Below are 25,513 nucleotides of genomic sequence, written 5' to 3' on the forward strand. Positions count from 1 at the left end.
CTGGTGCTGTCCAGTTTTTCATACCTGAGACTCTTTCTTGGACATCTGCCACAGTGATGGTTACTGGGTCTTGTTCAGGGAGGTTGCTGTGGTCCTCTCGTAGAGAAATTAGCCACTGTGCATTGCTGTTGTGGGACGCCTCCCTTTCCCATATGCCTTTTCAGTATTGTCCAGTCTCCAGCCTTGGTGGGTCTGCTCTGTTGTTAGTACCCTGCCATTGAGAGTACACTTTAGCAGGTTGGGTGGAGAAGAGCTGGTTAATCCTCCTGGCTTCATTCTTTCTCATGTATCTCTTTAGGCGGCTGGCCAAGGCTTAAAGCCTCTGTTTGGCAGTTTCGAGTGCTTCAGGTATGGACATCTGGCGGTACTTCTTAGGTACTGGTCTTTTCATTGCACCTCTTTGGAGCTCTGACAGTTGGCTCACTTCCCTCCTTGTCACCTTGATTTTTGCCTCTAACCCTCTTTTCCATGGTGGGTATTGGATCTCATTGTTGCCGCCGATTTATGTTTTCGCATCCACCTGAATAATGTGCAGTTGCGCCACTGGTTTCCGTTATGGTGTTGGTAGGGATCAATCTCAATGCTGCATTCACATCCTCAATGAGACTTTCTGATGGTACTACACTCAGCCATTGTAATTGGCGTCGGGGTCGTCTGGTGCTTATTCGGGCCACGATTCTTTCTCTCAGGTCAGCTGCTGCCTCGTTCAGCTTTGATTCATTCATTACTGTGGCTGCATACCCAATCTCTGGGCGGGGACTTGTAGTTAACTCCACCCTGTCCTGACATCCAGGCTCCTCCCCCTTGCCGTAGCATTTGTGTTGTACCTCGTCAATCTCAAGTTGTGACAGCAGTTGCCGTTTGCGGATGTTGGAACACTGAGCTACTAGTTGTTTAGCAGTCATTGTAGACTGGGGATGTCAAACTAACCATTCCTTCAACATTCTTTGCATGTAGCCCCTCTGATTAGGGTTACTTGAGTAGTAGCATTCCAACAGATCCAGGTTTTCACCTCTCGCCCATTTCCGTCTTGTTCCAGTAGCCCATTTTTCATCAAGGTGCTCTGGTTCCCCAGCACCTGACACAGACCTTGTTTGGCCGGGCGACGTCTGAGCCGGCATGTTATGCATATCAATGTCTCTCATGGTATGAGGTAAACTATATAGCTCCAAGGGTCTTGCCTAAGGACCCACACTGGATAGCGCAATTTGTTTTTTTGCCGTTTTTTTTTTTGTGTGTGTGTGTCCCGGCCTGGATTCGAACCCGGGTCTCCCAGGTGAAAGACTGATGGCTTATATACATATATATATATATATATATATATATATATATATATATATATATATATATATATATATATACACTTTTGTCATAGTACCCCCAAGAATTTAAAACTACTTTCACCCCTGGTGAAAACTAAAACCTGTTTCAGACACATTGTCAGTTCTTCCCTCTTCTTGAACAAAGCATGATCCAGCTGTGAATTTATTGCATTTTTCACGTTGTTCTGGCCTTTCTAAGCCCATAAGTTAACAAAGTATGTATAAGTGCAGTGTATCATGTGGGCAGTGCTACAGAGGAGCACCTCTGCTCCTCTAATCCTCTCATCCTGCACATCTATGAGTCTCTGGCTCCATCTATCTGCTGCTTAATCTCTCCATCTCTCATCAGGTCGTTGTCTCTGCTGTGTCCCACCCAGCTCGTATCGTGTCCTTCACAGGTACACAGGGATGCAGCCAAAACCAGGAGCCCTACTGTATTTATGGGACTTCGTTTTTTCAAACACCTGTTGCTTAGTGCAGTAAACAACTTCCTGATTTTTAGTGATGAACAACAAAGCCAAAGCTTTTTCACAAATATATACAATAAAATAATATGCAGCATAACAAAGAACAAGCAGGGATTTGAATATTGATGTTTTCTGGAGATTTTTCCATCCTCCTTGCCCCACCTTCATTGCTCAGTCTGTCATCTCTTTGTCTTGATAACATCATGTTATCTTCTCTTCAAATTAAAACACCCGTCACATGCCCATCACTCACACATACCTGCGTGTGTGTGTGTGTGCGTGCGTGTGTGGGTGTGTGTGTGTGTAGGTCATAGTGCATTGTCCCACTGTCTATTTTCAAGGGTCACAGCAGGTTGTCCCAATCAAACAATATTGAGAATAACATACTGTGCAGTAAGTCAAAAAATTACAATATAAAATAATAATACCTTAAATAATATTCAAATAGCTATATACTGCAATCCAAAGTATGTGCAGCTTAATAGGATCATTAAAAAAAATGTACAACATGTGAATCTGTGCATTCAAACAACAGATTGTTTATAATGAGTGACAATCTACCTGCGTGAACAAGAGAAATGTACAAATACCAGCAGGAATAAAATTGAGCAAAACTGTAAAAAATACCAGTTCAAAACAAATAAAAAATAGTAACATTTATTCAGAAAAGCATTAGCATTATGCCAACTAGAGTAACAGAAGCATCATATAAACCACAGCAGTGTTAAGAACTGATTATCAGTTTAAAAAAAAAAAAAGATAGCAATGTTGAACAAAAGAAGTAAACAATGAAGACTAGAGCAGTATAGTTGCTAAAACTAACAAAACATGCAGAGCAACAGAAGTTGTAGCTTATCGACCATCTGTAAGCAAGGTGGAGAATTCAGTCTAAGCTTCCCCGCCAAATGTCCCAAAATGTATCACCGTAGCGACCCCAAAACTTTCCAGCATTTTCAGTAGTGGGGTCAAAATTCTTAGCAACCCAAAGATATTAAATCCAGCGATGCTGATTGGCCAAATATTTACTATTTTCCTCTAGCAAATATTAGCTGGGGCAAAATTCAGCAGTACACCAGAAGAAAAATGACAGGTTTCTGTCAGGGAAAATTTAGTGTTGAATAAGTCAGTTGGTGGAAATGTCGACCAATATTTTACTGTATTGTTTTTACATCTGAAATCACGATCTCTCAAATAAAGTCTGTTAATACAACCCATCGTGGATCTTTTGTCCTGTTTTAGGTGTTACTTGCACAATGCTAAACTTTTGATTACTTGATAAATAGCCTGTTAGACTTTATATGATTTTTTCCCCAACACATGGCCAACTCTTCGTTGTGTCTCTTGCTGCTGCGTTTGGTTTTGAACTTTGAAACTCAACTTTCAAAATGCAAAGTTGGCTACAGTAGTTGGTTGCAACCAGTTACAAATGCTTGGATTAAATAAACTGTTTCAGGAGAGAAAGGTTATTTATCTCACTAATTGTTCTGAGATATTTTGTAATTGGCAATACATACTTTTTTTAATAACCTGTTTAGTAAAATCCTAAATCTTACTATGACTATATATATGTGTGGAAAGCCTTTTTCATAAACTCAAATCACTAAACTGTCTTTCTAGGACCAGCTGTCTCTGTCGCTCACACACACACACACACACACACACACACACACACACACACACACACACACACGCACACAATTTGCTATATATTGATAATTTCAATAAGTACGTAATCAGTCACACTACATCGTGTTGATCAATTCAGAGGTGAATGGCGCACATTGCTGATTATTATCCAAACAAAATCAACTCAAAGTCCTCGTCTATCTTTAACATGCATATGGTGTAGAAACAGAAATTTATTCCATCTTTGCTCTATCCAGTGTGAATGATCCATCACAACAAAGACCTTGGCTTTGCCAGATTCCCTCTCGGTTATTACAGGTTATTACTGCGGACGAAAATACGAAAACCCGACCTCTGATTTATCCTGAGCAACTGTGTGTGCAGAGCTCAGCTCATTTCAATCACAAAAGGCAGCATCTTGATTTACACTGGCCACTGTTTAATAGAGCTAGCCATGGCCAAATTTAAACTAGCCAGATTAATCAACTTAACATTCAATACTCTCCATTCAGCTGGGAAGCGGAAAGCACAAACAGCTTCTCAATATGAATTTTCCGGAAGATTTCTTTATTGATCGACAGACAGATGATTTGTGAGATACATTGTGTGGGGATCAATGGGCGGTCGGTCAATAGCTCATAGGAAGAAATTAAGTGTGGTGACGTGAAGGCCAGAAAGTCAAGTTTGCATTTAGTCTGTCATAACACGTTTCAACATGAAGATATACAGGCAGTGTCTGGCAGGCCGGCGGATTTGCACCAGCAACCTTTCAATAATGTTTCCATAAAGCAGCAGGGTTACCAGCAGCCAATGGGCTTTATTAAGCTACAAAGGCAGAGAGCCTGAGGAGACAAGAGGGTGGCCAGTGACTTTTACAGCAATCAAGCTCAAGTTTCTCTTCCATACACACTCACCCCAAACACACACTTCTATTTTACTGGAGTTCCAGATTACTGCTCTGCAAGACCTCCGTCTGCAATGTGCCGGTGTGTGTGTCTGCGTGTGTGTACTTGTGTATATGCTACAAATAGAGGACCAATTTCACCATTTTCACCAACAATTTTGGGCGATTTGTGGAAAATGAGGACATTTTTTTGCAATTCCACTGAGCTATACTCCTTAGGTTTAGAGATATGATGTGAAGTAAGTTTAGGTTAATGTTGGGGTTAGGAGCAGACCAGTACTGGTTAAAGTTAAGGGGAAAATGTTTGGGCTAGACATAAATGCACTTACTAAAATGAAGTGCATACAAAGTCCTCAGTTGGATGGAAGTACAAGGTGCATTCGTGCGTGTACAGTATCCTTGCTGTGTATGTGTTTCTCTTTCCTGGTGAGCACCATATCTATAGATGGCTGTGTGAAAGACCACCGAGGTTAGAGGAGTGTCAAAGCCAAGCAGATGATGAATGGCATTAGTTTAATGTGTCATTACAGAGCAGTGTTTTATGTAGAGATCAACCCTAATGAAGGAGAGCCAGCAGGAGGAGAGGCTAATTCTATTCAGCTCTAACAGCAGGGCCTGCTAGTGGCCCTCAGGGACTGCCGAGCTTATTATGTCCCCCAGTCAGAATGCAGAGCATTATTTACATTATTTACATATGCCTGTCATTCAGCATTTATATGTTTGGATTTCTTAATGCAAACTTTCACCAGATACATTTTCATACCTCACTAAGTTATTGTAGTATATCATTGTCCATTCTGAACACATAGTTAATGTGTTCAGAATTCACAAAAGGCTTTTCTGTTACATTCAGAAAATGTCCAAAACATTCAGATGGACCAAGGAAGACATCAAAGTATCAGGGCAGAGAAATGTAAAACAATTTTCCTTGATACTATATCTCACATATAACATGCAAAGGCTGGGCGTTAGGTTCACACATTTCTTATTCTTTTTTGTTTTAACGTGCTCAATAATGAACTAAACATTCAAGATTTTATTGAAATGACCAACATAGAGAGAGTTTTACATAAAGGGGATCTGCTTTCTTTTTAGGTGTTAGAAGAATTCAGAGTTCAGCAACAGGATCAGTTCATGGGTCAGTCCCTCCAGGATTTCAGGACAGGTTTTGAGATTTTTTGCAATAAAAATCAGTAAAATCAATAAAAGATGGTGCCACTTTAGAAATATTTGCAAAGAATTTTGTAAATTTTTTTCCCCATTAAACCCCTCTTAAAATCTACATATGGAAAAAAAAATAACAAGGTGACAAGACTGGTATATATATATTTTTTTTCTTTAAAGAACTTAAACTACTGGATTTGTGTTACTTGCCATAAAGTAAGGCTGAAGCAGGAGCAGTAGAAGTAAAAAAATACTGTCCTCTGGAGGTAGGAGTATGCAGTCACTTAAACCTAATGTTTTTGACCATTTTTGCGGAAAACGCACAATCGTGCACTAGAGTGAAAAATATGATGGGATCTTTTGATTTTGCAGATATTTCTGCGATTGTGGAATTGCAAAAAACTGGAGGGACTGATAGGTGATCCTATGAAACACAAGTATGTCATCAATTTCCACACAGTGTAAATAAGTCAATTCAAATGGTATCACCTTTGTTTTATGGAATAATCATTTATTATCCATAAAACACAACATCACATATCACAAACCAACTGCCAAAGTACTACAGAATATCACTGTATAGCTAAAGATGAAGAAAGTTCAGTCCTTGTTGTAACTCAACAATCCATCATCAGATGACATAATTTAAAAATCACATTTGTGTGAAATCCAGAGGTGTTCATGATGACTACATCTCTCACTTCTGCTTAACACAAATTAACACACAATGAACACATAGAGCAGAGTAACAGGAACACACCAATCACAAAAAGAACAATGCTAAACAATTCACTGACATACATAAATTATGGGCAGGATTTACATAAACATAAATCCTGCCCATAATCCCTCACTGAGGCCACATGACAAACAGCCAAACACAGCAGAACAATGCAAATATATTAACTCTGGTTTCAATGACCATATTAATCAACATTTTCAATCATCTTCATTGATCTTCACAACATTAAACAATGTTCACTAAAGAGCCAATCTGTAGGAAAGTTGGGTCTCTTCACACATCAATACTTGTTAGCTCCTTATGACATCAGGACATGACAGGTGACTTTCAGGATTTGACAACACAGAAAGAGCAAACCAAGAACAAATATTCATAAGTTATTTGTTCCCACATAGGTATTCTATTTTGTTTGGGATCATTAAGTGTAAGATCTCTTTAAAGTAGAGGTGTGCCGATCGATCGGCCACCGATCATAATCGGCCGATTTCCGTGAAAAAGTGTATGATCGGTGATCGCTGATTACGGTCTCTTGTTGCCGATCACACAAACTGATCACCTGCATCTCATTTCGCAGCCTGCTAGTGCAGCTGGTCTCCTCTTTCCTTCACACTGCGCAAACGCGCAGCAACAAATCCTAAGCGATGTGGAACTATGACGCACTGAGTGAATGGGGAAGTTTGCGTGTTGCGGCGGAAAACTGTTATGTTCCGTGTTTCTGTGTGTTTATTTTTGAGTTTCTGTGTAGTCCTGTTCCCCGAGTCTCTCTGCGTCTTCCCCGTTGATTGTTTCCCAGGTGTGTCTCATTCCCTTGATTACCCCGTCTGTATTTAAACCCACCTGTTGTCTGTGTTCCTCGTCGGGTCCTTGTCAATGGCAATGTCTAAGTTTGTTGTCCGTACTGGCCAGTAGAACTGTTAAGTCCTGGTTTGTGCTTGCTCCCGTCTAGTCCGTTTTGTCAGTTGCTACCGGTATTTAGCTGCGTGCTTGTTTTCTGCCGTGCTGCCTGGTCTGGACTGTTTCGAGCATCTTTATTATTAAATACATCTTATTCATCACCATAACCTGAGTCTCAGCGTCTCTCCTCACCGCAACCACCACACCTCGTGACAAAAACTACCTCGGGGTCGGGGGTGAAGCAGGTTAAAATGCATCAACACGACGAATCTAATATGGCATAAAAACAATGCCATACTTGACGGAGTATCGAGGCTCACTGCAGTAAAAAAGACATATGGAGGATCAGATAGCAGGTAAAGCAGCGCACAGCTACAAACACTCACCCGGATTAGCATGACGGTCAGAAAGCTAAACAAATAACCCGCAAAATAATTTAAGTCTTCGAGCTGCGATGTAAGACGCTGGTTCTGCTCTCGCTGTTGAACCGCCGCTACGCGGTTCACAGACGGAGCGCCGCTTCTGCTCCACCTGGTAGTGACTCTCACATCGAACCTGTTTAAAGCTGCAGCATCTAACTTAAAAAAAAAAAAAATTTACATGCGTGTTAAAACTTTCGCTGTCTTAACATGAGACAGATAATCTCTGAAAAAATAATCGATCTCCTCCCTGTTCTGCATAATTACTCCGCTCAGTCAGAAACAGCCAATCAGAACTAGCAGTAATCAGCTAGCCGCCATGCTATCAGGAAGTTTTCATTCAGTAACTCAGGATTGTTTATTGTAATGGAACCTGTATTTGCCTTTGAATGCTAAGTTTTATACTTGAATTTTTTGGCAATGTTGAGAGGTTTTATTTTGACATTTTACATTATTTGGCCTCTTCAGAGCCTTCATATGTTTTCAGTCTGTTAAAGATAGTATTACCGATAGCAGTACAATTTGCACAATGCCTATTTTGTTTTGTTTTTTTCTTGGAAATTTTTTTTTATTAAAAACAAGTTTTTGTCTAAATTAAGGTGAATTCATGGTTCCTTTTTCCACATAATGTAACCGGTAGTGCTTATGTGACCGGTGGACTTCTGCGTTGTGTGTGTTGTGTGGTGATCAGACAAACCACAAGACATCAAGTCTGGGTTTGGAGGCGGTCTCCATTTATTTAATCTGTCAATCGGGAGATATTAGTGTGGCGACACTAGATGGTAGTTCGGGTTTTGTGGGATTTTAGTTCTAATAGGTTGCTCAACAACGCCACCCTGGGAATTTCACCCAGGGAATATTACCTCTCGTCGGAGGCACACAGGTTCGGTTATGCAGGGATTTAAAACATCTGAGACAGTTCACAGTTATAAAAGTAGTTTTATTAAATTCTCTTTTTTTAAAAAATGTTTTTAAAAATGACACAATAAATCAAAATAAGTCAAAAGAAAATAAAAAAACTGCAGCAGCTGAGGTTACCGGCCGGAGGGGGCGATATGGGGACGACCTCCACCAAACACAGCAAACCAAAAAAAAAACCTTTTAACACCAGACGCAGTGAGACACCCCAAACTCAAAAATCACAGCACACAGACGAGGAGGACACCGTCACCACACCAACACCGCCACCGGGCCTCAGCAACTGCAAACAAAAACAGACAGTTAACCAATATAATAATCTCAAAAAGAATAATATCAGCCCTGACTAAATAAAGAACAAAAAAAAAAGGCTGTAGACAAAATAAGTAAAAGAAATAGAAAACAGATAATACAAGTTAAAACATCAGGCCCAGGCGTGGTCCTCTTGCCGCACCGCAGCGAGAGGTGAAATGGGCGCGCTGACGCCACACCCCAAACACCGCTTTAATGAGGGCGGATAACGCCACAGTCCAACTTTAAAAACAATTGTGCCGAAATCCGGGAGATAAACGTAGACAGGAGCAGAGCAGGTCCGGAAAACGGATGCAGACAGAGCAGATCCGGGAAACGAACGTAGACAGAGCAGATCCGGGAAACGAACGTAGACAGAGCAGATCCGGGAAACGAACGTAGACAGAGCAGATCCGGGAAACGAACGTAGACAGAGCAGATCCGGGAAACGAACGTAGACAGAGCAGATCCGGGAAACGAACGTAGACAGAGCAGATCCGGGAAACGAACGTAGACAGAGCAGATCCGGGAAACGAACGTAGACAGAGCAGATCCGGGAAACGAACGTAGACAGAGCAGATCCGGGAAACGAACGTAGACAGAGCAGCAATGGTCCAACTGCCGATCCACAAACACGCACACACACACACACACTCGCAGACCGAGGAAGAGGAGCGCAGCGCTGAGGCGTTTTACCACCAGATCGTCAGCACAACATGCACCAGCCAGCAATTTGTTGCTTTCCGCTGCCAGATTCCACCGGACACAAACCACACAGTGGGAGCACAAAGACGACACATGCTGAATGAGCGCTGCAGCTCCCTTATATACACCACGCCCACCTAAGAACCGGAACTCCTCACCTGGAAACTATTTGTAGAATTACATACATTTCTATACCACTACATTCTACCCCCCCTTCTTGCATCGTCGACCCGACGATGGCCAATTCAAAACTGGAACTATCAGATCCAAGGTCTAAAAGCTGATACACTTGACATGGATGCAGAAGAGCCTCCAGGAAGAGCATCTCCTGCTGGCCGTGGGAGATGGTACACATTAGAATGTTGTCCAGCAGTTTGTCGTTTGGAACGACGTAAGGCCACTGGCTCAGGACAGCTGACAGGTGGAACAGTCACAGATGTAGAGGGTTCAGCGGATACAACTGGTTCACATGGTGACCCTGGTTCCTGGGATGCAGCTTGAGGCTGTGATCTACTAGAAGGTAAGTCAGAAGCAACCACCAGGGGTTGCTGTTCACAAACAAACAGATCATAATCAAATGGGCCATTATCCTCAGACAGTCCTTCTTCTACAGAAGGCAAGTTGTGAGGAGGAATGTGATCAGGAGGAACAACACCAACCACAGGCTTCAGCATGGTACGGTGTACCTGTCTTACTTTAGTCTGGTCATTCATAGGTGCAATGGTATAAACAGAGCCATCGTCCTTTGGTGCCCTCAACACTTTATACTTGACAGAGCTCCATCGGTCCCTGGTCTTATGAGGCCCCCTAGCAGTAAAGTCACGCAAAAACACAAATTGACCTTCTTTTAATGGCAGATGTTTCACCTGAGTCTCATGGGCCTGCCTTCGGCGATCTGCAGCATGTTTCAGGTGCTCTCTAGCCCCATCAAAGGCTACCTGCAAACGAGCTTGATGCTCTTGAACCCACTCATGGACAGAACCACCAACTGGACTCTCAACTCTACCCAACAGGAAATCTAGGGGCAGTCTAGGTTCCTGACCAAACATTAAAAGGAAAGGTGACTCTCCAGTAGATTGGTGAGGAGTTGTATTATAACAATAAAGAACCTGGGGCAAACAGGCATGCCAATCTCTCTTCCGAGACACAGGCAGCGTCCTTAACAGATTGTGCAGCGTCCGATTAAAACGCTCACATTGGCCATTTCCTTCTGGGTGATATGGAGTGATGCGTGATTTTACAATACCATACAAGCTACACAGCTGCTGGATAAGTGAGCTCTCAAAGTTACGACCCTGGTCGGAGTGCAACCGAGCTGGAACACCAAACTTATAAAACCATTCAGACACCAAAACCTTAGCCACAGTGGCCGCTCGCTGATCCCGTGTGGGGACAGCAACAGTATATTTACTAAAAACATCTGTCAAGACCAAAACATTTTCTAAGCCATTCTGAGTGGGCTCTAAGGTGGTATAATCAATAGCCAAAATTTCATTAGGACGTGATGCTAATAAATGTCCCATGTTACCATAAGCTTTAGGGTGGACATCCTTTGCCACCTGGCACCTCTCACAAGCCTGGCACCATTGGGCCACATCAGAGGCCATATGAGGCCAGTAACACCGGGACCGTAAGAGCGCCAAAGTTCGCTCCACTCCCTGGTGACCATGTTCTTCATGAACTTGGGTCAGAACATCCTTAATTAGCACACTTGGTAACACCAACTGAAACACAACATCACCACCGTCGGACCTAAATACCTTTCGATAGAGAACTCCATCTCTCTCGACAAACCGGTTCCACTGTCGAAGCAGAACCAACGTGGATGAAGACAGCTGGGCTCGCTCCTCTCGACTAGGATGCTGTCCTTTCTTCCAAAACACCAACACGTCCTGTAAAACAGGATCCGCCTGCTGCAAAGCACAAAGTTCAGCTGTAGTATGCTGTGGCAAAACTGCAACGACTGCTTGGGTTGCCTCAACTGTTTCAAACCCCAAAGCTTCCTGCAATGCTCTAGGCATAGCTGTACCCGGAAGCATGACTTTCACATCTGGTAGGTCAGGTGGATGCTGGCGAGAAAGCGCATCAGCATTGGTGTTACTCCGACCTGACCGGTACTTGATCTCAAAATCAAAAGATGCTAGCTGAGCAGCCCACCTCTGTTCAGTGGCAGCCAATTTAGCGGTGGACAGATGACTGAGAGGGTTGTTATCAGTGTAGACAATACATTTGTTCCCCAACAGATACTCTCTAAACTTGTCAGTCATGGCCCACTTAAGGGCCAGAAACTCAAGCTTCATGGAGCTGTAATTTGCCATGTTTCGCTCTGTGGGTCTCAAGCCTCGACTGGCATAAGCAATCGGTCTCACCTTGCCTCCTTGCATCTGAGAGAGGACTGCTCCCAGGCCACCATGGCTGGCATCAACCTCCAGGATAAATGGCTGAGTGAAATCTGCATAGGCTAACACTGGTGTTGTTGTTAGCTTAGCCTTCAGGATTTCAAAGCTCTTTTGACACTCATCAGTCCAACATGCAGCAAGTCCACAATCTGATTTCTTACCAGCTTTGGCACCAGCACACTGAGCCACAACTCTATGCAAAGGAGCTGCCAGTTTTGCAAAACCTTCCACAAAACGACGGTAATAACTGGCAAAGCCAAGGAATGACCGAAGTTCTGAAGCTTTAGCGGGAGTTGGCCAGTTAGCTACAACTTCAACTTTACTAGGATCTGTGGCAACCCCTTCACCAGAGATCACATGTCCTAAATAACGTACCTCTTTTTGAAAAAAGGAACATTTACTGAGCTTTGCCTTAAGCCCCTGTTGTAGAAGTCGATCCAGCACCACCTTCAAGCGCTCCAGATGTTGATCCACACTTGAAGAGAAAACAACAATGTCATCAAGATATAACAAAACAGACTGGCACTGTTGATCCCCAAAAATCCGCTGCATTAACCGTTGGAAGGTACTAGGCGCATTGCAGAGCCCAAAAGGCATCCGGTTCCATTCAAACAGCCCAAAGGGAGTACAAAAGGCAGTTTTTGGACGATCTGCCTCCACAACTGGAACCTGATTATACCCACTAGCCAAATCAAGGGTGGAAAACCAACATGCACCAGACAAGGCATCCAATGACTCTTCTATTCGTGGGAGAGGAAAAGAGTCTTTTCGGGTCTTGCTATTTAACTGTCTATAGTCAACACACATCCGAATACTTCCATCTTTCTTTCTCACTAATACTATTGGAGAAGCATACGGGCTGCTACTCTCTCTAATGATCTGTGAAGTCAGCAATTGGTTGATATGGTCCTTCACCACCTCATAATCAGAAGGGGGAATACGCCTATAGCGTTGTTTAACTGGGACATCGTCAACCAAAGGAATGTCATGAGCTATCAGACTAGTACAGCCCAGGTCACCATCATGAGATGAGAAAACTGTCATGTACTGATGGAGCAATGATCTCACCTGACCTTGTTCTTCCACAGACAAAGACGACAAATCCAAGTCCTTCACCTGCTGTTGCACACCAACTGAAGCCGTCTGGCACCCCATCCTGGCTACTTTTGCTGGGACTTCAGTAATTCCTGCCGGGAGACTCACCACATTAACAACATTCAGTGTGCCAACAACAGTGCGAGGGTATAACACCACTTCAGTCAAACCAACATTAATAATGGGCACATAAGCTGTACCCCTGATTACTGGAACCAAGGCAGGGGAAGCAAGCAAACCAGAAGGCAATCCGGACTCTAAGGGTTCAAACAGAGCAGTAGAGCCTGAGTACCCATCAGAACATGTGGCAGCCACAATTTTCATGACTCCACCAGGAATCCGACAGCCCTTTTTACCCCTGACCTTAACCCTTCCAGGACTATGAGGCTCTTGTAAGGAGGCAGACTGACACTGCTGCAGTGCCTGCATGACGGACTGAGGGGTCTCAGAAACACCAGGCACAGAAGACCAAGCTACACCATGCAGCCCAAACAGTTCCTGATAACACTTCCTGATCACATTCATCCCCAAAACACCTGGGACCTTAGTTGGGCGCTCACCACAAGGGTCCTGAACAACCAAAACACCACAGTGGGGAATCAATTTGCCACAGAGTTGTACATCAAGTTCTAAATAGCCAATATAAGGAATCTTAAGACCATTGGCAGCTCTAAGCTCCAACCAATGACACGAATGGAGACGCTCCAAACCCCAAGACTCCATATGCTGACGAAAAAAGCTTTCAGAGACCGTGGACACCATTGAACCAGTATCCACTAAACATGCGACTGTTACACCACCCATGATTACATCTGCATGAGGACAAGCTGAGATCAATTTAGAAGCACCCAAACTCCCAATAACGGCTTGTGAGCCAGTAGCACCCCCACCTAAACTGTGGCTCTGCAGTTCGGTGGGAACTAGTTTTCCGCCGCTGAAGCAGAATGGGGCCGAGTAGCTGAATCTGACTGAACTTGGGTTCGACGAGGGGCACGCACCCCATCACACTCTCGTGCAAAATGACCAGGCTGATTACACCGCCTACAGATAACTGGACCAGCAAAGGGTGGACGGTTAGTACGACGGAAATTCTGCAACTGAGAAATGCTCTCACTAAGCTGTTGGAGCTGCTCTTGCTGACGCTTTAGCATTTCCCTCATCTGACTCATTTCTGTTGCTGATGTCAAAGAAGCTACCTGAGGACCACCATGAACCCCATACTGGACACCATAAACTGAAGGAACCGACTGACTACGGCTTCTCACAGGATGAGGTACCCCTTCGCGCTCCCACTGTATTGCTGCAGTCCTAACATCAAGCAAAGTGCTGTCCGGCCTCGCGCGCACCAGCTGCTTCAGCTCACGACGCAGGGAACCATCCAACACCTGCTCAACAAACTGATCTCTTAGCAGCGTCTCAGAATTCAACATACCAGCAGGTGCGCGTTGCTTTACCTTCTCCATAAGACCCATTAATGCGAGGGAGAACTCCTGAAGACTCTCCCCCTCTTGTTGTCCTCTGGAAAAGAAGGCCTCTTGGAGAGCAACATATGACTCTGAGCAGCCATACAATTCTTGTAAGATTTCAAACACTTTAGCAGGGTCCTCTCTCTCTGCACTAGAGCGATACTTTATTTCATTCCTAGCCTCTCCATCCAAATGATCGAACAGAAAAAATGCTTGGTCAGCAACAGATAGATGTCGCGCTCTCATACACACCTTTGCTTCCTCCATCCACTCACTCAATCCTATGCCTGTCCTTCCTCTAAAGATGGGACATTTCCTATCCCTAGGCACAAAAATCAGTCTCTCTGCTACAGGGAGACTAGGCGTAGGAGGGGCATTAGCCGATGCCGAAGAAGTGGACGGTTGAGCACCCAAGCTAGCCTGACCCTGTCGCAACTGCTCGTTGTCAGCTCTTAAGCTTGCTACCAGGTCCTTAAGTTCCTGAATTTCTTCTTCCATTATAGCAAGCTTATGATTACTGCAGTACAAAAAAAAAAACAACCTAAGGTTAAACTATTAAGACCTCACCCACCACTTTGAAGCTCTACATGGAACCACTGCTGCTCTGTTTCTGGATCGGTCAATCTGCACAAAAAGAAAAAAAAGGGAAAAAAAGAAAAAAAAATACACAAACACAAATATTGAAAAACACAAACACTGGTCTCAGATGTTCATAAAAAGCATAATCCTGCCAACAACGCCAAAAATGTGGCGACACTAGATGGTAGTTCGGGTTTTGTGGGATTTTAGTTCTAATAGGTTGCTCAACAACGCCACCCTGGGAATTTCACCCAGGGAATATTACCTCTCGTCGGAGGCACACAGGTTCGGTTATGCAGGGATTTAAAACATCTGAGACAGTTCACAGTTATAAAAGTAGTTTTATTAAATTCTCTTTTTTTAAAAAATGTTTTTAAAAATGACACAATAAATCAAAATAAGTCAAAAGAAAATAAAAAAACTGCAGCAGCTGAGGTTACCGGCCGGAGGGGGCGATATGGGGACGACCTCCACCAAACACAGCAAACCAAAAAAAAAACCTTTTAACACCAGACGCAGTGAGACACCCCAAACTCAAAAATCACAGCACACAGACGAGGAGGACACCGTCACCACACCAACACCGCCACCGGGCCTCAGCAACTGCAAACAAAAACAGACAGTTAACCAATATAATAATCTCAAAAAGAATAATATCAGCCCTGACTAAATAAAGAACAAAAAAAAAAGGCTGTAGACAAAATAAGTAAAAGAAATAGAAAACAGATAATACAAGTTAAAACATCAGGCCCAGGCGTGGTCCTCTTGCCGCACCGCAGCGAGAGGTGAAATGGGCGCGCTGACGCCACACCCCAAACACCGCTTTAATGAGGGCGGATAACGCCACAGTCCAACTTTAAAAACAATTGTGCCGAAATCCGGGAGATAAACGTAGACAGGAGCAGAGCAGGTCCGGAAAACGGATGCAGACAGAGCAGATCCGGGAAACGAACGTAGACAGAGCAGATCCGGGAAACGAACGTAGACAGAGCAGATCCGGGAAACGAACGTAGACAGAGCAGATCCGGGAAACGAACGTAGACAGAGCAGATCCGGGAAATGAACGTAGACAGAGCAGATCCGGGAAACGAACGTAGACAGAGCAGATCCGGGAAACGAACGTAGACAGAGCAGATCCGGGAAACGAACGTAGACAGAGCAGATCCGGGAAACGAACGTAGACAGAGCAGCAATGGTCCAACTGCCGATCCACAAACACGCACACACACACACACACTCGCAGACCGAGGAAGAGGAGCGCAGCGCTGAGGCGTTTTACCACCAGATCGTCAGCACAACATGCACCAGCCAGCAATTTGTTGCTTTCCGCTGCCAGATTCCACCGGACACAAACCACACAGTGGGAGCACAAAGACGACACATGCTGAATGAGCGCTGCAGCTCCCTTATATACACCACGCCCACCTAAGAACCGGAACTCCTCACCTGGAAACTATTTGTAGAATTACATACATTTCTATACCACTACATTAGCATTAGCACCTAGCATGTGCTCCAGTTCTCCAACCAGGTCTCTCCCCAGTGAAACGAATAACAAAAAGGCTGCTAACGTACCTGTCTATCGGGAGATATTAGCATTAGCATCTAGCATGTGCTCCAGTTCTCCAACACGATCTATACAAAATAATAGTTAGCATGCATCAAATGACATAAAGGTGTAATAGCAACTCAAATAAAAATATCCAAACACTTATCATTAATACAGAAGGAAAAATAAACATTTGAACAATATAAATGAAAGGATTAAAATAGATTATAAAACTTGCCTCTCCCCAGTGGAACGAATAACAAAAGGGAAGAAGAAATTAATAACTTAATATTTATAATAGTCCTGGAGGACCCTGAACAAAAGAAGAAGAAAATAAGGCGGAGTTGGAGGTCCAAACCCCTTTTAGTAGACACAGAGGAACACAACAACAGTCAAGTAGAAGGAGACAAATACATGAAAGAACACATTTTGTGGAAATATACAACTATTAATATAGACCCAGCTACACTTATGATTAAAAAAAATAATTATGTGATTGGTATCGGTGATTGGCCGAGATCGGCCCTCATGGGTGATGGGAATCGGAATTGGCAGTAAAACACCTGATCGGCACATCTCTACTTTAAAGTGTGACTCAAAGAATACAATTTGTGTTTTGTCCTTAAGAAGTTGAAGAACTATAACTGCTGTTTTATATTTGTGAAAGACTGTAAAATTGCAAAACTCTAGGATTTTTTTCTCTACAACTTCTCAGTTACAAGCTGCAAACATTTCTGCATCAAAAATTCATTCATAAAAACATTTCATTATAATGTTAAGAAAATAAATTTAAAGTTTGCTAGTTTTAAAGCTTAACATGTCTTGATTGAAATAGCTTAATTATAGTTTTGAAATTAGTAACTTATTCTGGCCTATTGACCTTTATGTTACTTGTAGTTACTGCAGATGGTTTGCTAGATCTTTTGAACTGCCCTTTATCTGTGTGGGAAACAATCAGGAGAAGTTCCAGCTTTTCACACTCATTTGTGAAAAGCCATAAAACAGCAGGAGTTCAGGAGAAGCTCTGCTCTGACTTTGTTTAAACAATGGGCACAAATGGTCTTAGATCGTGACTTGCAGGAAGTTTTAAAAAGGGTCAGAGATAGCTGTTGGATGAGCAAAGGTACGCCTTATTTGAATAAATTAAAGACAAGAATACGCTTTTACTATAAAACTTTCTACACAGGAGTAACAAATCAGATTTACTCTTGCAATTCTCCAAAGATGTCTTTGCACGTCTTTGCTTTCCTTTCTTTCTTCCTTCTTCTTTTCCATTTGTCTCAGGTAAATTAATGTCTCTGTTGTTCAGCAGTTTCTGTTGTAATTTCATACGTTGTCTTCTATTGGATTAAACTCTGTAATTCTGTGACGTCTACACTCATTGTTGTTTTCTGTGTGGATACACGCGGCCCGCCGGGAAAACCTGGGATCGAAGAAGATTGAGCCAGAGAGTTTTCTTAGGAAATATTATAACCTAAAATCTTCTTCAACAATAACCACTTAAATTACTTCACAGAGTAAGCTTCTGAGCATGCTTAATGTCTTCTTAAAGGACATCCTCTCTTTGGGTGATTGGGCATGACTGACCCTGACTGCGTACACACCCATAGCCTGTCGGGAGGGCTGGCAGGGCGCTGCTGGGACAGCCAGGATGTTTTAGTAATCTCCACCAATCAGCTGCCTGCTAGTGTGTGTAATAAAGAGAGAGTGTGTGAGACAAACAGAGAGGGAGGGATTTGCTCTAGTTGCTTTAAATTACACCCTGCTCGCTTAAGGTGAGCAACCCCTCACCCGCACACTGTAGCCACTGTCACACACACACACGCACCCACACACACCAACAATAGGCAATGAATGCTATGTCACCCACCTAGAACAGGAACACTCACTGGTGTGTACCCAGCAGCCTTGGCTGGGCTCTTTGAGGCAGAAATATGGAAGGCGGCAGGGTCCTGCTGGCTGATCAACCTTGTTATTAAGTCAGGAAGGCAAACACAAGCAGTCACATGAGTTAAAGTGGCCACTGCTGCAGCCTGTCACCAGGCCAGTTGTTTCACTCAAGGGCCACACATTGTGACACTTCAGTGTGTTGCAGCACCAAAACAGGTTGAGCCAGTGGTTTCCAGCAGTACCCTGAGGGTTCAGGGCTGCATGCAAACATGAGACCAGGCAACCCGGAGCAGCTGCTGAGGGAAACACCAACAAGAAACAGGAGCATGACAGAAACGACTCACACACAAGCAACAGTAAGAATCTCGGCTCTGCTGAAGTGAACTCTGGTGCAGATTGAATTCATATCTGAACGCCAAGCTGACCAGAGAAAGCAGGAAATGGACTACAGAGCAAAGCATTCTGGGTAAATATAACCAAAACAATCGCACATGTCATGCACTAGCAAGCAGGGGCGCCGCCAGGAATCTTGGGCCCCCTGACAAAAAATTTGTTTGGGCCCCCCTGCGCAGCTGCTGTTAGAATTTTTTGAGTCTATCTGACCCATAAAAAGCGTCACAATTTTAAAGGCTTGCATTTGCCTTGCTTTCTTTGGTTCAATACTGATAATTAGCACAATATTTACTGCTCATGAATTTAACATCCAACAGTCCACATCCGGTATGCAAGTAGGTTGCTTAAATTTTTTCTATTAGTTTTAGATACTGAAATGTCTCTCCCCCCATGAGCAACAGTCAAAAGCAACGTGCAAACTACACATAAAGCAATCCAGACTTCTCAAAAATGCTATGTAGTTGCATTTTATTCAAGCTACAGTACATAACTTTAATAAAAAATATGTTTTCTTCATATTTGTTAAAGTTGTCACGATGTCGTAGCAGTTTGTTATGAGACAGATAATCTGTGAAAACAATCAATCTCCTCCATCTCCTTCCTGAATTACTATTACTGGTTAAAGTAATGCACCGTTCTGACCAAATCAACCAATCAGAACTATTAGGATGCTCTTAGCGCTGTCAATCATCCTTGTTCACTCATTGCTAAATGTGCTAATGGTGGAGAAACAACTTATCGTTACAAGAAACCGTTCATCTGCCATCATTGGTATAGTTTAGGTAGCTATGCTAACTAAACTGAGCATTCACAGTTTAATCTGCACAGCTCTATGCTATGCTAGCTGCAGCACGGCACAAATCGAAAGGAAGGAAGGATGAGCAGCACCACATGAGATTGTGATTGACAGCACTAAAACTCTCCTGCCACTGACTGGTTGTTTCTAGCACTGGGAGAAGGCAGAGGAAATAGTTTTTTCACAGATTACCTTTCATACCGTACTGTCACAACATAATGACAGTTTTAAAAAATATGTGAAAAAAATATTTATATAAAAGTGACATATTGTAGCTTTAATTTCACTCAGGAGAGAACAGGTTAGAAGTGACGTGGTAATAGGTACAAGGGACAAGTTAAATATATGAACATGCTGGTAATTTTTTTCCTTAATTCTTAAATGCTAGTGAAATGGAGCTAAGCTAATTATGCTAAATGGTTGACAATCTCACAGTCTACTCACCTCTCTTGGAGAAAAACTGGGTTATAATTAACACTCTTGCCTTTTTCTCTCTCTCCCTCTGTTTTTTTTTTTTGAAAACCTGATTTTATAACTTTTCTTAGCAGCACAGTAACTGCCACAATTGTTCGTGTCTTCCACTGTCTGTCTGCAGCTGAACAGCGTCACTCCAAGCAGGAACGAACCATTTAACGCAAATAGGGGGGCGGGGGGTTCAGGGCAAATACGGATGTGTGTTTTTTGATCTGAGAGTGGGAACATAAAATTTTTACTGCTAAAAACAATCTTTGAAAATACAATTTGATTAATTTTGTAATTGACAGGGCCCCGATTATTTTTATTTTTTTAATTTCTATGAACAAAAAATAAATAATTAAATTGTGGAGGGCCCCCTGTTGGTCAGGGCCCCTAGAATTGTCATCACCCCACCCCCCCGCTACTGCGCCCCAGCTAGCAAGAGAAATGGCTCATAGTCTTTTCCCAAAGACAACAGAGAACTCATGCAATCGCCAAAATCTCAGTCCAGCGGTAGGTACATATTTCTCAGAATTAACTCAGTGTTGCACAGTTCCTCAGAAACCTTACAAGATTTTTATTTTTATATATATATATATATATATATATATATATATATATATATAGCTGACTGTATAGCACAGTGGGTAAGACACCGAATCCAGGCTGGGGCAAGTTACAACAGTGCAATTGAGCTATGCAGTGTGGGTCCCTAGGCAAGACCCTTGGAGCTATATAGCCTACCTCATACCATGAGAGACATTGATATGCATAACATGCCGGCTCAGACGTCGCCCGGCCAAACAAGGTCTGCGTCAGGTGCTGGGGAACCAGAGCACCTTGATGAAAAATGGGCTACTGGAACAAGACGGAAATGGGCGAGAGACGAAAACATGGATCTGTTGGAATGCTACTACTCAAGTAACCCTAGTTACTTGCAAAGACTACAGGGCTACATGCAAAGACTGAGGGTGGAATGGTTACTTCGACACCCACAGTCTACAATGACTGCCAAACAACTAGTAGCTCAGTGTTCCAACATCTGCAAACGGCAACTGCTATCACAACTTGAGATTGACGAGATACAACACAAATGCTACGGCAAGAGGGAGGAGCCTGGATGTAAGGTCAGGGGGGAGTTAACTACCCAGTAATGAACGAACTATCAAAGCTGAACGAGACAGCAACTGACCTGAGAGTCTGGCCCGAATGAACACCAGACAACCCCGACACCAATTACAACGGTTGAGTGAAGTACCATCAGAAAGTCTCATTGAAGATGTGAATGCAGCATTGAGAACAATCCCTACCAACACCATAACAGAAACCAATGAGCTGATATACAACTCAGCATATAAGAAAAACCAGTACCTAAGAAGTACAGCCAGATGCCCATACCTGAAGCACTAACTGAAGGGCGCACAATCCTGAGCCAAACACCAACTCCTTGATGTCATCCATGTAGAGGAGGTCTCACTCCCAGAGGGAACAATAGCAGACTCAGCGAATGTCTCAGACAATGGGGAACAGAGGACGAGGTGCTGGAGGAACCATCATGGGAGGACAAGCCCCTACATGGGATGTACCACCGACAAATAACTGAAGTGGCTGATATCAGGAAATCCTACCAATGGCTGGAGAAAGCTGGACTCAAGGACAGCACAGAGGCCCTCATCCTGGCCGCCCAGGAACAGGCCCTAAACACCAGAGCAATAGAGGCTCAGATCTACCACACCAGACAAGACCCAAGGTGTAGGTTGTGCAAGGAGGCCTCTGAGACAGTCCAGCACATAACAGCAGGGTGCAAGATGCTGGCATAACCAACAACGACATAACCAAGTGGCGGGCATAGTGTACAGGAACATCTGTGCCGAATATGGACTGGAAGCCCCGAGGTCAAAGTGGGGAACACCCCCAAAGGTGGTGGAGAATGACCGAGCTAAGATCCTGTGGGACTTCCAGATCCAGACAGACAAGATGGTAATGGCGAACCAACCGGACATTGTGGTGGTGGATAAAGAACAGAGGAAAGCCGTTGTGGTGGATGTAGCAATACCAAGTGACCACAACATCAGGAAAAAGGAGCATGAGAAACTGGAGAAATACCAGGGCCTCAGAGAGGAACTGGAGAAGGCCTGGAAGGTGAAGACCACAGTGGTGCCAGTGGTCATCGGGGCCCTCGGGGCAGAACTGCACATTTCTAGGCACAGCCAAGATACTGCACAGAAGGAGGAGAGGAGCTCAGAGGATGAAAGAGACCACCCGCGGAGGGTGAGAAGGGAATTTTTTATTTTTTATATATTCCAATCAGTGTTGTAGATCCTAACAATCACATTGGAGTTGGAGGAGAAAGTTAACATATTTATCAATGTTTTCTTAGAAAACATTTGTCTATAATATACATTGAAATGTTTGTCAACATGTCCGTATTTATAATGTACAAATACCTGCTGATTATGATTATTATACAACACTGTCTGAAGCCACCCATTCCACACACATATCAAACAATCAATAAAATTTTATCTGTATATAGCACATTTCAGCATCAAGCCATTTAAAGTGCTTTACATCATAAAAACAAAAAATACAACATCATAGAACAATTGAGGCATTACATTTTGTCAAGTGCCATCATCACCCATCAGATTGTTGATTAATGTTTAATTTATTATGTTTCAGAAGCAGCTCTAACCAGCTGGGTTTTCAGTCTAGATTTAAAGGAACTAAGTGTTTCGGCTGTTTTGCAGTTTTCTGGGAGTTTATTGCAGATTTGTGGTGCATAGAACTGAATTCTGCTTTTCTGTGTTTGGTTCTGGTTCTGAATGCAGAGCAGAACCAGAAGACTTGAAACCTGTAAAAACACTGCTGCCGTAATCGATACGATTAAAGATAAACACATGGATGAGTTTCTCTAGATCTTTCTATGACATCAGTCCTTTAATCCTGGAAATGTTCTTCAGCTGATAGAAGGCCAACTTTGTAACTGTCTTTATGTGGCTCTGAAGGTTCAGGTCAGAGGTCATCACTACACCCAGGATTCGGGCCTCATCGCTGGTTTTTAATTGTAATAACTGAAGCTGTGTGTTGACCCCAGATCATTCCTCTTTGGGTCCAAAGATAATAACTTCAGTTTTGTTTCTTTTCAGCTGGAGAAAGTTTTGGCACATCCAGACATTTATCTGCTCTAAGCATCTGATCAGTGTTGAATGGCTTTGGGTCACCTGGTTAATGTCTCTACATTGTATCATCTGTGTGGATATGGTACCTATTTTTATCTCATCTTTCATACAAAAAAGATTAAAAACAACAGCAGTTATTGAAGGAATCTTATCTTTATTGAAAGTTTAGAATTGTATGTAAATGACTCTCAATAAGATTGTCGTGTTCACTTTGTTGCTCTATTCTAGTTTAAGTGATCATCTTCACCTTTTGTGTGTTGCCCTCCAACATGGCAACAGTAGGGTGCATCACCTGAGAACCTTCTTGATTGGCCCAATGTATTTCCCCCCAGTGCTTTGTGTGTGTGGTTTCAGTGGCTGCTTTGTGTCCAGATTCACTGTGGGTCAGTGTAATGTTGTGGGTTCAAGTGCAGCACTCAGCTCTCAGCTGGATGTTATCCCCACTCCACCTGCCGGGCTTCAGCACAGCTAACCTCTGGCTACGGAGGGGCTGCAGGGTCAATATGGTGTTTTACCAACAGGAAAGTGATTCTCCGCAGCTGTCAACATCCATCAGCCTCAATCATGCACACCACACGCAAACACACATGGGTCAGCCGCCACGGCGTACACACACAACCCTGAAAACACAGACATGGCGGGTTTGGCTTCTCATAAAGCCGTAAACAACAGAAAATGGTATGTGGCTGGAAAAGTGTCAGCTCAATTGGATTCTGCAAACATTCCTCTGTTTTTCTACAGCTCCTTTATTTTCTCTGTCCATGTTGATATGTCTTCTATCTTCTCTGCACGCCTAGAGGTTTTTACTCCATCTAAAGGCTATCTCTGTGGTCGATGCTTATGGCTCTGTATTTTTCCCCTTTTACTCACCAGTTTTCTCCCTCAGACTCTAATCATTATCTGTCCTTTCTCTGTCGAGAATATAAAAGGTTAGTGCAGCCCCGGATTTAGTAAAGTATTTCAATTAATACAATGTGAAACGGACATTACTTATCTGAATTTATCTGAATTTTACACATAGGCAGCAATAATTCAAATGCTTTAGCAAAGAACAGACAGTTAAGTGCAAGCCCACATTTATTAAAACATAAAGAAATTGTATTATTGAGAAGAAATGAAATAGGATGACAGATACCTGCAATAAGGAAAATATCAAATTAAATTGTTAGCATAATAAAATCAGAAATGGAAAAAAAACTTACTAAACAATTACTAAGCATGAGCTTCCTGATACACTTTACATCCAATGTGGTAGGATCTCACTCACAGATAAGTGGAATAGGAGCATGCACTGTAATCAAATCAAGTAAAAAACAAGAAAATGAATGACTAAACTCTCTTTTTATGTTCACTCAAAGACCGCTGAGTAAAAGCAATTCACACTGAAATTGTGAATTTGAATTGAAGAACTCACTGACAGAAAAAGTCAAAGTCTAAATACCAGCATTTTCCACAAAACCAACAAATCCTGATGGAGCAAACAATATTAAACCACCATCTGGTGACTCTTTTCATGCAGGTTAATAATATTAGACCTACTGATCCATCAAAATGGAGCCTTTAAGATGTTCCCCCACCTATTGAAAGTTCAGCATTTGTGATATCACCTATTTGTAGATTTTTCTGTCAAACATAATGCTATATTCGCTGAAAATTTGCAGATTTTTATGTTGATCATATTCAAAATACTGGATAATAAAGTCAGAATAGGAAGCTGAAATACCTTGTCTGGATGCTACTAGACAACTAGTGACCACTTGAAGCATTTAATAGAGTTTTAACTAAAACAATTTTTCTAATACAGTGTTTGTAAAGGAATGTGTTGCCACTTATTGGTAACGCAGACATGAAGTCATTGAAAATGGCGGCTCCAAACCAAGACAAACAGCAGTCTCATGTCTGTTCATGCAGCCATCCAGGAACATGTAGCGTCAGAAAATGAGCTTTTATCTGACTGAGGCCACAGTTTAAAGGGACAGCATTATGTAAAATCGACTTTTTTGAGTTTTCCATGATGTTATAATGTTATTCCCTCATCAAACCTTACCTGGAGTGTTGTCTTGATTCTTTCATGCATGCGTGAGAAAGCGTTTAATCTCCCATTACAGTCATTCGGCTGTGCAAAACACCTGGTTGGATCTAGCACCGCCTGTGAAGATGAAACTCCTCCTCAGAGCTGCAGTTTCCAAGCTTCCACCTCAGCGCTCCCCAGTGACTCCCTCACTCAGCTCCTTCAGACTAGCCAGCAGCAATCAG

General features: G+C 42.9%; 2 long non-coding RNA genes across 3 annotated transcripts in view; one reads left to right on the top strand and one right to left on the bottom strand.

The window, feature by feature from the left end:
* The window catches only part of LOC106911700 (uncharacterized), a 407,869-nt gene that overhangs the window by 61,784 nt on the left and 320,572 nt on the right, over positions 1–25,513 (top strand). The window lies entirely within an intron of this gene.
* On the bottom strand, positions 8,458–15,124 carry LOC148156662 (uncharacterized). Of its 2 annotated transcripts, none has more exons than XR_015764415.1 (2): positions 14,984–15,124; positions 8,458–8,739 (listed from the first exon to the last, which is right to left on the bottom strand). It is a non-coding gene; the product is annotated as an uncharacterized LOC148156662 (long non-coding RNA). The 2 variants fall into 2 exon arrangements; XR_015764416.1 differs by lacking the exon at positions 14,984–15,124 and adding an exon at positions 11,213–13,487.

This window comes from Poecilia mexicana, unplaced genomic scaffold (assembly GCF_051168715.1).
Source record: "Poecilia mexicana isolate PSO_F unplaced genomic scaffold, ASM5116871v1 scaffold_10, whole genome shotgun sequence".
Taxonomy (NCBI): domain Eukaryota; kingdom Metazoa; phylum Chordata; class Actinopteri; order Cyprinodontiformes; family Poeciliidae; genus Poecilia; species Poecilia mexicana.